The sequence below is a fragment of the Schistocerca cancellata genome, chromosome 4 (genome assembly GCF_023864275.1).
Source record: "Schistocerca cancellata isolate TAMUIC-IGC-003103 chromosome 4, iqSchCanc2.1, whole genome shotgun sequence".
In the NCBI taxonomy this organism is placed as follows: domain Eukaryota; kingdom Metazoa; phylum Arthropoda; class Insecta; order Orthoptera; family Acrididae; genus Schistocerca; species Schistocerca cancellata.
In genome coordinates, this window is record NC_064629.1 from 172,909,779 (window position 1) to 172,922,996 (window position 13,218).

At 44.6% G+C, this 13,218-nt stretch overlaps 1 protein-coding gene across 1 annotated transcript in view; it reads left to right on the plus strand.

The window, feature by feature from the left end:
• The window catches only part of LOC126183981 (uncharacterized), a 259,129-nt gene that overhangs the window by 127,891 nt on the left and 118,020 nt on the right, over window positions 1-13,218 (plus strand). The window lies entirely within an intron of this gene.

Genomic DNA, 13,218 nt, shown 5'->3' on the forward strand with positions numbered 1-13,218 from the left:
ATAACTAGTTCGGACCAGAAGAGAATAGAAGCTTTCGAAATGTGGTGCTACAGAAGAATGCTGAAGATAAGGTGGGTAGATCACGTAACTAATGAGGAGGTATTGAATAGGATTGGGGAGAAGAGAAGTTTGTGGCACAACTTGACTAGAAGTAGGGATCGGTTGGTAGGACATGTTTTGAGGCATCAAGGGATCACAAATTTAGCATTGGAGGGCAGTGTGGAGGGTAAAAATCGTAGAGGGAGACCAAGAGATGAATACACTAAGCAGATTCAAAAGGATGTAGGTTGCAGTAGATACTGGGAGATGAAGAAGCTTGCACAGGATAGAGTAGCATGGAGAGCTGCATCAAACCAGTCTCAGGACTGAAGACCACAACAACAACATGATGTGCGGATTAGCCGCAACAGCAGCTAAAACACCTACTTGGGCATCATCATTTGTTGCAGGTCGTGGTTGACGTTTCACATGTGGCTGAACACTTCCTGTTTCCTTAAATAACTTAACTATCCGGCGAACGGTCCGGACACTTGGATGATGTCGTCCAGGATACCGAGCAGCATACATAGCACGCGCCCGTTGGGCATTTAGATCACAACAACCATACATCAACACGATATCGACCTTTTCCGCAATTGGTAAACGGTCCATTTTAACACGGGTAATGTATCACGAAGCAAATACCGCCTGCACTGGCGGAATGTTACGTGATACCACGTACTTATACCTTTGTGACTATTACAGCACCATCTATCACAAAGCGAAAAAAGTGGTCCAACAAAGACATTCATATCGCTTTACGTACTATACGAATATGTAATAAAAATGGGGGTTCCTATTTAAAAAAAAAACGCAGTTGATATCCGTTTGACCTATGGCAGTGTTATGTAGCGGGCCAACCACAGCGCCATCTGGTTTCCCCCTTCAAGCGAGACGAGTTTCGTTCATTTTAGTATTCTCGATTGATGCTTATTTCGTGAGATATTTGGCCCGGTCACTATCAATGGACCACCCTGTATATCTTATACCTGGAACTTATTTTGATTATTGCAAATTTTTATAAACATGAGTGTGGCTATTGTAAAAGGGTTGAACAAAAATATGGAAACAGCACGACAAATGCATTCCTGAACATGAATGCAGATGTTAGCCAGGCCTGTTGTATTTGACCACGAGCGGCACCTGTGCGATATCGATAAGACGTCATCAGAACGGTGGTCTGTGTAGTTGTGAGTGCGTTATGTCGGAGATAAGTGAATTACGAAGTGGCCAAATTGTTGGTGTTCATACGGCGGTTGCTTCTGTAGCCAAGTAGCTCAACTATGTGGTGTTTCAAGAGACATCGTACCGAAGATTTATACCGCATACAGAGAAAGCGGGAAAACACCATCCGCTAAATCACAACTCGGAAGAAAGTGTTCGTTGAGACGGCCATTGAAGAGGATTGTGACGAAATGTAAGAGAACGACAGCTTCAAATGTCGATGCTGAATTGAATGTCGCACTCGTGAACGGTATTAGCACTGAAACAACGCGAAGGGAGCTCCATTAGCTGGGAATTAAAGAGCGAGCTGAAATTCCAACAACACTCATCACTGATACAAACGCCCGTAGCGGGAAATCGTGGTGCAGAAACAATAAAATCTGGACTATGGAGCAATGGAAGAAACTCATTTGATTGGATGATCCTTATTTTATATTATTTCCAAGTAATGTCCGAGTTTTCACCGCAAGAGCGAAACATGGCGGGGATTCCGTGACGATTTTGGTAGCCATAGCGTAGTACTACACTACTGCCCATTAAAATTGCTACACCAAGAAGAAATGCAGATGATACACGGGTATTCATTGGACAAATATATTATACTAGAACTGACATGTGATTACATATTCACGCAATTTGGGTGCATAGTTCCTGAGAAATCAGTACCCAGAACAACCACCTCTGGCCATAATAACGGCCTTGATGTGTCTGGGCATTGAGTCAGAGCTTGGATGGCGTGTAGAGGTACAGCTGCCCATGCAGCTTCAACACGATACCACAGTTCATCAAAAATAGCGACTGGCGTACTGTGACGAGCCAGTTGCTCGGCCACCATTCACCAGACGTTTTCAATTGCTGAGAGATATGGAGAATGTGTTGGCCAGGGCAGCAGTTGAACATTTTCTGTATTCAGAAAGGCCCGTACAGGACCTGCAACATGCGGTCGTGCATTATCCTGCTGAAATGTGTAGTTTCGCAGGTATCGAATGAAGGGTAGAGCCACGGGTCGTAACACGTCTGAAATGTAACGTCCACTGTTCAAAGTGACGTCAATGCGAAGGAGAGGTGACCGAGACGTGTAACCAATGGCACCACATACCATCACGCCGGGTGATACGCCAGTATGGCGATGACGAATACACGCTTCCAACGTGCGTTCACCGCGATGTCGCCAAACACGGATGCGACCATCATGATGCTGTAAGCAGAACCTGGATTCATCCGAAGAAATGACGTTTTGCCATTTGTGTACCCAAGTTCGTCGTTGAGTACACCATCGCAGGCGCTCCTGTCTGTGATGCAGCGTCGAGGGTAACCGCAGCCATGGTCTCCGAGCTGATAGTCCATGCTGCTGCAAACGACGTCGAACTGTTCGTGCAGATGGTTGTTGTCTTGCAAACGTCCCCATCTGTTGACTCAGGGATCGAGACGTGGCTGCAAGATCCGTTACAGCCATGCGGGTAAGATGCCTGTCATCTCGACTGCTAGTGATAAGAGGCCGTTGGGATCCAGCACGGCGTTCCGTATTCTATATTCTGCTAACAGTCATTGGATCTCGTCCAATGTGAGCAGCAATGTGGCGATACGATAAACCGCAATCGCGATAGGCTACAATCCGACCTTCATCAAAGTCGGAAACGTGATTGTACGCATTTCCTCCTCCTTACACGAGGCACCATAACAACGTTTCACCAGGCAACGCCGGTCAACTGCTGTTTGTGTATGAGAAATCGGTTGGATACTTTCCTCATGTCAGCACGTTGTAGGTGTCGCCACCGGCGCCAACCTTGTGTGAATGCTCTGAAAACTAATCATTTGCATATGACAGTATCATCTTCTTGTCGGTTAAATTTCGCGCTTGTAGCACATCATATTCGTGGAGTAGCAATTTTAATGTCCAGTAGTGTATTATTAGTATTTTCTGCATAGGTCTGCTGCACTGTAGGATATCTGTGACGCATCTTCTCTACTTAATTTTCCACACTCTGATAATATCCTACATTACTGCGCACTCAGCGGTACACCTTCAATTCGTGGTGCTTCACTTCGAGACGTTAATTAAGTAAGCAGAGCATGCAATTTGTTCGTACTCTGACGACGGACACTATAATAAACTTTCTGATGTCATTGAAAACCTTGCAGTAAAATCCAGTACATAGAAATTATCTCGGGGAAGTCGTGAACGGCAGCGTCGTATCAGATTGGAACGATGTAACGGTCTTCATTTTCTCCGAGGTGAATCCATTAGCGTTGCTGTCAGTGCCAACTGATAGCCTTCGAAATAACATAGGTGCGCACACGATCGGGTGTACAAGTTGCAGGACTGGGCGGGCTTGTAGAAGCGAAGCTACTTAATCCATATTTTTAATGCTACCAGAGCGACAAACTTTCAGTACTAGTGAAATTTTACGTCTAACTTAACAATTTAAATACGCGGATACATTGTCTGCTTCACTCGAAGAAGCTGTTAATTTTGGAGGACGTAATACATTAGTTAGTTAGTTAAATGGGGATTGTAGAATATTTTCGTGGATTCTAATACTGGAAATCTTGCGCAGATAATGAGTCCCTCATTTGATTTGATTTTGGCAGGGAAGCTAAGACAGCTTAGGTCTAACCCGCCACTGCCCTCACCGAAACCGAGTTTATTGTGCGGTATCGCTCCCTGTATATCTAGTAAAGCCAAAACCATGGCCCTTAAATAGCGCAAGGAGTCCCTTTACCAGTTTTTTGCTAGACACAATTTCTTCAGGTCTAGGTATCCCGAAGATTCTCTATCTTTTGCGCTCCAGTGCCATGCCTTCGAAGATTAGGTGTGCTGCAGTTTCTTCATCCTCATCACAGATCCTACATTTAGGGTCTTCTTCCATTATACCCATTGTGTGTAGCTGTTTTTTGAAATTCCCATGGCCGGTCATCAGTCCAGTCATGAGTTTAATCTCTTTCCTGTTCAATCCCAGGATTACAGAGCTTCTTTTAAAACACGGCTTATGCATCATTACCTTACCATGTTTTCGTTTATGCACCTTGGTTCAATATTCTATATGCTGTTTCCTAAGCCAGTTCCGAAGATCTAGTTTGATCATAGCATCGGTGATTGTCAGGAGAGATTCCGGTCCAATAGATGTAGTCGTTGCCCCCATCCTGGCCAATCTGTCGGCTTGTTCATTGCCACAGATCCCTGAGTGGCCAGGGACCCACACTAGGTTTACCCTATTGCTTCCCCCCCTAGCTCCATCACGGCCCTGTGGCATTCTGCAACAATCTTAGATCTCGTTGCAGAATGAGTCCCTATTCCTTAGCTGAACATTTTTGCTTGTGCTAAACTTACCTACAAATTTTCCCTGGAATGATGTGCTATTCAGTGAAAACATGAAGAAAGGAGAGAGTTGAACAAACCGTCAACAACGAGTAACTGCGAATGGTTTGGGTTTTTTTTTTTTGGGGGGGGGGGAGACCAAACAGCGAGGTCATCGATCTCATCGGATTAGGGAAGGACGGGGAAGGAAGTCGGTCGTGCCCTTTCAAAGGAACCATCCCGGAATTTGCCTGGAGTGATTTAGGGATATCACGGTAAACCTAAATCAGGATGACCGGACTCGAGATTGAACCGTCGTCCTCCCGAATGCGAGTCCAGTGTGCTAACCACTGCGCCACTTCGGTCGGAGGGGAATGGGGCACAATGATTTCCGACAGTAACGGAAGATGCAAGTACAGGTATCCCGCGGAAGGTATAAGCACTAACTACTTTTCCCAAATAGAGATACCAAGTATGATCAGAATAAGTTTAGGATTGACACGGGACAAACGCAGCTATAGGCGTGGAGCAGAGTTAATAGCGTTCTGCACGGAAAACGTCTTAACCTTATAATTCTTTCTACTTGCTCTACCCCGTAATTTATTCACTGTAACAGGTTGGAACTGGAATCAGAATCTGAGAGAGCTCTACTGCCCTTTGATTTTAAAACAGTAATATCTTATTCGTCAGTCTCGATCATTACGTACATCACTTGACTATCGATTTCGATTAAATATCATAGATCGTGTGTGCCAGGGGCCCTCCAAACCAGTTGCCTGTCGCACATGATTAGTGACGACATCCAACGATGATAACGATTCCTCGAAACCGGTGATGTAGTGATGTACACGGCGGTCAATACTGATTAGCAAAGTATTATGGTACCATAGTCAGATTGCTGTTGTGTTCCTCAATTGAGCAGTGTCAAAATGGTGATTTGAGATTTATATCTAGTACAAGTTTTAAGATTTTATACGAGAAGTTAATGTGATTCCGTTTACTAACAATGTTCTCGACATGTTAGAAATTTGTTTGATATTGAATTTAGGTGGATATGATATGGAAATAGAATTCTGCTTTAAAAACGATTTTTTCATGCTGTCAGAGATTTTTGAGAAGAGATAATATTGTAGTTACATGTGACACATAATGTTCCATCCACTTGTGCAATAGCTAGGCAGATGATCGATCGGTTTTATTGCGAGAAAAAGATCACTTGATTTGTATGTTACCTCGTATTACGTTTTCTAATCAGTCGAGTTATTTCTGAAGTAATACGAATAAACCTCAAAAGTTCTTTTGTATTATTCAAGATGAAGCAAGATACTTTAAATATGGATGTTTCTCAATTCCTATTATAGGCTTCTTGGGGTTGTAGAGGGAAATTAGTAGACAAAGTTTTGTTAAGGAACCCATATCTGGAAATTTACCGTTTGGATGTAAAGTAAGTTTGAAGACTGCGTCACTTTCGAATCACCCGTTTCACAGTAAGCGAACAGCGGAGGCAATGAACTGTGACGTGTGTGCTATACTGCAACCCATCGCGTTTCGAGTACTCATCGTCGAGTTCTCTTCTATATGACGAAGGATATCTTCTTAAAGGTCGAGAGTGAGGCGCGTCTGTGAAGCACCACAATCGACCCTTCCAGCTGCGAACGTACCAGTTTCTCGCAGCCCTCGTTGTATTTACACAAAAATGGTAGGCTCATGCGATATAATCACAACAGGAACTTCTTTTCAGTTTGTGTGCGTACCGCCAAGAGGGAGATTTGAACTTGATACGACCTTCAAACTTATTTTATTCCCAAGCGGTACATTTCCGAACATGGGTCCCTTATGAAAACTTCATCTACTAAGTCTCTTCTACAAGCTCAAGAAACCTCTAATAGGGATTGTGAAACTCCCTGTGTATGTATTGAGCCGAATAGTTATGAGAGAAAAAAAAGTGCCTTTGTATTATACACTGAAGCGCCAAAGAAACTCGTATAGGCATGCGTATTCAAATACAGAGATATGTAGACAGGCAGAACACGGCGCTACGGTCGGCAACGCCTATATAAGACAAAAAGTGCCTGGCGCAGTTGTTAGATCGGTTACTATTGCTGTAATGGCAGATCATCAAGATTTAAGTGAGTTTGAACGTGGTGTTGTAGTCGGCGCACGAGCGATAGGACACAGCATCTCCGAGGTAGTGATGAAGTGGGGATTTTCCCGTACGACAATTTTATGAGTGTACCGTAAATATCAGGAATCCGGTAAAACATGAAATCTCCAACATCGCTGCTACCGGAAAAATATCCTGTAAGAACAGGACCAACGAAGACTGAAGAGGATCTTTCAACGTGACAGAAGTGCAACCATCCTGCAAATTGCTGCTGATTTAAACGCAGGGCCATCAGTAAGTGTCAGCGTGTGAACAATTCAACGAAACATCAATATGGGTTTTCGGAGCCGAGGGCCCACTCGGGTACCCTTGATGACTGTATGACATGGTTTTACGCTTCGCCTGGGTCCGATTGAATTGATGACTGGAAATATGTTGCCTGGTCGGACGAGTCTCGTTTCAAATTGCATCGAGTGGATGGACGTGTACGGGTATGGAGACAACCTTATGAATCCATGGACCTTGCATGTCAGCAGGGGACTGTTCAAGCTGGTGGAGGCTCTGTAATGGCGTGGGGCGTGTGCAGTTGGAGCGATATGGGACCGCTGATACTTCTAGATACGACTGTGACAGGTGACACCTACGTAAGCATCCTGTCTGGTCATCTGCATCCGTTCATCTCCATTGTGCATTCGACGGACTTTTGCAAGTCTACCAGGACAATGCGACACCACACACGTCCACAATTGCTGCAGTGTGGTTTCAGGAACACTCTTCTGAGTTTAAACACTTCCGCTGGCCGCCAAACTCCCCAGTCATGAAGATTATTGAGCATATCTGGGATGCCTTGCAACGTGCTGTTCAGAAGAGATCTCCACCCCCTCGTACTCTTACAGATTTATGCACAGCCATGCAGGATTCATGGTATTAATTGCCTCCAGCACTACTTCAGACATTAGTCGAGTCCATGCCACTTCTGCGTGCTCGCGGGGGCTATACACAATATTATGCAGGTATACCAGTTTCAAAATGGTTCAAATGGCTCTGAGCACTATGGGACTTAACTTCTAAGGTCATCAGTCCCCTAGAACTTAGAACTACTTAAACCTAACCAACCTAAGGACATCACGCACATCCATGCCCGAGGCAGGATTCGAACCTGCGACCGTAGTGTATCAGTTTCTTTGGCTCTTCAATTTAGCAGTGACATATTAAGCAATGTGATACATCTCATTTCAGTGATAAAGCTTTCCGGCACGTCGAATAGTGTTGCAGATTAAACTCGCAGCGGAATGCACGCAACGAACTACAGTACACGACAGTAAGCCGCCTGAAACTGAAACATAGTACGTACAGTAATTATTGTAGGTACGGGGGTTTGGGAAGGAAATCCGTAACATTTACTACATGCGTAGATTGAGCATCAACCCACAACGTACTTGATTACTGTCAGTCCCACGGTAGTTTCGAATAGATTGTTAACCACTGTGATACATCGCTCGGTCTGAACTGTGGTGAGATATTGGGAGATAGTAAGAATCTAATTATTTCAGTCAGACGGACTACACCTTCTTGGCCAATATTCCTATTTCTATTTTATTGCGTGCTGACATACATTTGTGGAATGTTTTTAACCCGAGACCTGTCTGCTTGAGGAAAATGAGACTTATTACCCAAACCAACCAACGAACACACATTTGAAACAAAAGACGTTCCTATTTCACTTTTGTATGTCTCTTACTCACTCTTGAATTTTGCGCTTGTGAGAGGTTTCAGTGTCTTTGAGAGTCACAGTCGACTAAACTTTGTTCTTCTTTTCGCATAGTGGAAAGTATTATCGAATAATAGAAAGCAACATTATTTTCATGTGTAACCACTAGTAACTGTTGTAATTATGAGAACCAAGAACTACTTGTAATCTTCTTTGAGCAAAACATTACGTAATAATTAATACACAGTCGTGACTGAAGTTAATAGAGGAAACATCTGTGACAGTGATAAACGGAAAATTCCTTAGAAAGCACTGGTTCATTACACGATACAAGCTTTCACGGCCGGCAGTGTTCATTTGTGCGGAAAACGAAATATTCCAAGGGATTAACTACTGTGGTCTAAGAAACGTTCGCTTGCTGACGTTATTTCGATGACTGCGGTGACCACCTTCAGCGCCACCCAGCAATATGCGAACAGTTCTCGCTGAATGCAGAAACATGAGGAGGACTCCGTTGCTTTTGTCTGTTGATTCATGCGGATCTGCTGCCTGCACTGCATTCTAAATCTATATCTACAATACTCACGCTACCTAAGGGTGTGTTGTGTAGGATACCTCTTGCACCAATATTATCTCCTTCCTTCACTGTTCCATTCGCATATGGTCCTTGGGAGAACGACTGCCTAGAAACTCTAATTTACCTGATTTCATGGTGTGGTCACTTCGCGAGACAAATGTGAGAGGATGTAATATGCTGCCCGGCTCTTCTCGAAATTTCGACAGTAACATCTCCGCGATACACAGTCCCCTCTTGTATTGACTACCACTGGAGTGTGAGCATTCTGCAACGCTCTCGCGCCGACTAAACGATCCCATGACGAAACGTGTAGCTCTTCGTTGGATCTTCTGTCTCTTAACCATAGTTGGTAACAGTTCCAAATTGATGAAGAATATTAAAGAATCGGTTGAACGACTGTTTTGTTCAAATAGTCCAAATGGCTCTAAGCACTAAGGGACTTAAAATCTGATGTCATCAATCCCTTAGAGTTAGAACAACTGAAATCTGACTAAGCTAAGGACATCACACACATCCATGCCCGAGGCAGGATTCGAACCTGCGACCGGATCAGCAGCGCGAATCCGGACTGAAGCGCCTAGTACCGCTCGGCCACAGCGGGCGGCTGACTATTTTGTGAGCCATTTCTGTCGTAGATGAATTCTCTCATTGAATCTCAGACTGGCATCTGCTTTCCTTACAATTAGTGTTATGTGACAATCCCAATTTTGGGTCGCTCTGGACTCCTAGACTTTTTACGGTTGTTACTGCTTCCAGTAAGTTTTCACCACCAACAGCCTAAACGAACAGTAATGAATCTCTTCACCTGTTTATGAGCAATACGTTACATTTATTTATGTTCAGGGTCAACTGTGAGTGGCTGCACCAATCATCGATCCTCCGTAGGTGTTCCAACATTTTCCTACAGTCTTCTGCCGTTGCCACTTTCCTGTAGACACCAGCATCGTCCGCAGAAAGCTCCATGAGGCTCCCTACGTTATCCAATACATCATTCTTAGTGCTGGTGTACTTATTTTGACTGAGCGAGGTGACGCAGTCGATAGCACACTGGACTCGTACACGGGAGGACGACAGTTCAAACCCGCGTCCGGCCATATTGGTTTAGGTTTTCCGTTATTTCCCTAAATCGAAAAAATGGCTCTGAGCACTATGCGACTTAACTTCTGAGGTCATCAGTCGCCTAGAACTTAGAACTAATTAAACCGAACTAACCTAAGCACATCACACACATCCATGCCCGAGGCAGGATTCGAACCTGCGACCGTAGCGGTCACTCGGTTCCAGACTGTAGCGTCTAGAACCGCACGGCCACTCCGGCCGGCTCCCTAAATCGCTTCAAGCAAATACCGGGATGGTTCCTTTCAAAGGGCACGGCCGACTTCCTTCTCCACCCTACCCTAATCCGACGGGACCGATGACCTCGCTCTTTGGTCCCCTCCCCCACACCAACAAACCAACCATCCGTATTCTGGTTATCGTTACCCCTGATGCCTTGGTACTGAAATGCTACGGTTTATGGAATTTCGCTGGTTTCATTGTACAAATCAGGCCAATAGTTTTATCGCTTAATGTTTGAGTCTTAAGTATGATATGGAAATAATTGAGTCAGCCGCTGCAGAGAAAGCTTATGAAAAACAGCACCACCAAATAATATAATACGTATGCGAGAAATTGCCAATGGACCGAGAAGTATTCTTTCGAAAGCTCGTCGGAATTTATAACACATGATGTGACTAGAAGCTGGAGAATATTTTATTAGCTGAATGAGATGTTCGTTAAGCAAATGAGGGGTTTTTCCAGCCGCTGAAAGAAAGACCGTCAGAGAATAACATATGCTAGTGTGCAGACTAGGGACGAAAGTAATTTTGGGATGATGTGTCACTGCCAATGAACACAGCTCGATGAAACTCGCACTATACATACACTCATGCTCATAAATTAAGGATAACGCTGATACATGGTGAAACAACGCTCTGGTGGGCGGTTTTCTGGTTTAAACCACCTCGGGGTATGACCATGCGGTGCATTTGACCTGTGGTCGTCGCACGGTGACGCTGGCAGCAGTCCACATACGCAGAGGTGTGTTGGTGCGTGTCAGAGTACGGTGCAGCGAGTAAGTGTGCAGATTTGTGCTGTCTTTCAGTTTCCCAAAGAGATGATAGTCACATGGAGCCAGGTCAGGACTGTAAGGCTGGTGTTTCAGTGTTGTCCATCCGAGTTTTGTGATCGTTTGCATGGTTTTTTTGACCGACATGTGGCTGTGCATTGTCGTGCAGCAGCAAAACATCCTGCTTTTGCCGATGTGGTCGAACACGACTCAGTCGAGCTTGAAGCTTCTTCAGTGTCGTCACATATGCATCAGAATTTATGGGGATTCTACTTGGTATGATGTCCACTAGCAAAAGTCCTTCGGAATCGAAAAACACCGTAGCCGTAACTTTTCCAGCAGAAATTGTGGTTTTGAATTTTTTTTCTTGGGTGAATTTGCATGATGCCACTCCATTGATTGCCTCTTCGTCTCTGGTGAAAAATGATGGAGCCATGTTAAATCAGCTGTCACAATTCTTCCAAGAAATTCATCTCCACCATTCTCGTACTGTTCCACAAGTTCGCTGCATACCGTTTTTCTTGTTTCTTTGTGAGCCACTGTCAACATCCTGGGAACCCACCTGGCACAACCCTTTTTTAACGCCAACGCTTTCAGTATTCTGGAGTGTGTGTGTGCAGTAAGAAGCCTGCCGCTGCGAGGACACTCCACAATATTGCCGTGCCCGCTTTCATCACGTAACCTGCTTGCCCACCGACTAACTGTATTGCGATCGACAGCAGCATCTCCATACATCTTTTTCAACCTCTTGTGGATGTTTCCCACTGTCTCGTTTTCACAGTACAGGAATTCTACGACAGCACGTTGCTTCTGACGAACGTCAAGTGTAGCAGCCATCTTGAAGACATGCTGTCACGGCGCCACTCACGGGAAGCGGTTGAACTAAGTTTGAAAACAAACGGGAGGGATGTATCTACACACTCTAAAACTTTCACGCGTGCAGAATGAAAACTGTATTTTTACAAAAATAGTGTGCATTTCTTTTGGAGTGACTCTCGTATTTCGTATTAAATCTATGAGACGTGATCTGACTCAGTTCGAATGAAACTGCTACGTTGCCCACAGTATTTATGATACTGATGTGATTTTTCCCCCGTCAATGTCAGCTGATGACCACTAGATGTCTCTACCTTTCGTCATCTGAAATATTCTACGTGTACATCGATACTCCGCAAGCAACCGTACGGTGTGGAGGAACACGGTAACTTTTCCCCTATCCTGTTCCATTGATGGATTGTGAGCGGAAAGAACGATTGTTGGTAAGACTCAGTAAAAGCTCTAATATATCGCAGTTTTACGCTCACCTTGACTTCGAGAAATACATGAAGCAAAAAACTATTATGTTGTCTCATTAATTTGTCTTAAGTTCCTATGGGACCAAACTGCTGTCATCGGTCCCTAGGCTTACATACTACTTAATCTAACTTTAACTTACGCTAATGACAACACAGACACCCATGCCCGAGCGTGGACTCGAACCTCCAACGGGGGAGCCGGCGTGAACCGTGGCAAGGCACCTGAGACTGCGTGGCTACCCTGCGCGGCGTTGCCTCATCGTTCCAGGAACGTACGGTCCCGGGATTCTTACAATAAACCACTCCGTGATGCACAACGTCACTATTGAAGCGTCTAAGCGAGCGATGTGGAGCAGTGGTTTGCACACTGGACTCGTATTCGGAACGAGGAGGGTTCAAATCTCTGTCCGACCATACAGATTTTGGTTTTGCGTGCCTTTCCTAAATCGCTCCAGGCAAATTTCAGGATACCTTCTTTGCAAGAGCACAGCCGATATCCTTCCCTGTCCTTAGCGTAGTCCGAGTTTGTGCTCCGTCTTTAATGACTTCGACGTCGACGGGACGTTAAACTCTGATCTTGCTTCCTTTCTTCCGAACGACTCTATGATGAAACGCGAGGCTCTTATTTGGTGGAGATCCCACACTTACGAGAAGTACTCAAGAACCAGTCTAGCAAGACTTTGGTAAGCTATCTATTTCGTAGGTGAATTGAATTTCCTCAAGGATCTTCCAGAGAGTCTGTGTGGCAACTACTTTACCTGCAACTATTTTCTATGTGGTTGTACCACTTTCGGTCAATCCAGGAGCATACTTCATCATACACTACACAATATGCATTAGATGAGTATGTGCGAAGCAAGATC